The following is a 759-nucleotide window of genomic DNA, read 5'->3' on the forward strand; positions in this document are numbered from 1 at the left end:
GATCGAGCCCCCTATGTCCTCGGTCGAGGAGGAGGAGGAGGAGGACGAAGACTCACTACTACTACTACTATTACTACTACTACTAAACATCCTGACCTAGGTAAAAAAGTGCCTAAAGAATAACTTAAGAACTCGAGGTCTTACCTTAAAGTCGACGCCTAAAAACTCAAAGTTCTGATCCCGACGATTAGCAAGAAAAGTTTATTGAGAGTAAAAAGTGAAAAATGAAATGTAGAGAGGGTATTTATAGGCAACAGGAGCGGGTAGTCCAAAAGTCACTACCTCGATCGTTAGATCTGGCCACGTGTCCTACATCCATCCCTACCATTTTTATCTCCTTTTCTTATTTAGGGCTTACCTCAGTACACGTCAACCCATCTGAACACCTGTCTTCAAAAACTTCCTCGAGCTAAAACACCCGAGCTTTTGTTTCAAGCCTCTTTGCATCATATCCTCGAGCGAAGACTTTGAGCATATGTGCCGGAGGCCAATGATACTGACATTCCGGACCACCATATTAACTCGAGGATTACGCTATCCTTTTTATGATATACATGAATGCTCAATCATTTTATCCCGACCACAAATCTTGGATAAACTCGCAAATTCCACATATGGAGTGCTCGAGCATATGCTCAGCCCGAGGGTTATTCTCGAGCACTCACTGTCTTGCTGCTTTACATACTGCGATTCTTGTGCTCGAGCATACACTCCCATCACAACCTACGATTGTTGACTTTTTAGAACTCCTATGCAATT

The sequence above is a fragment of the Olea europaea genome, chromosome 1, assembly GCF_002742605.1.
Source record: "Olea europaea var. sylvestris chromosome 1, O_europaea_v1, whole genome shotgun sequence".
NCBI lineage: Eukaryota > Viridiplantae > Streptophyta > Magnoliopsida > Lamiales > Oleaceae > Olea > Olea europaea.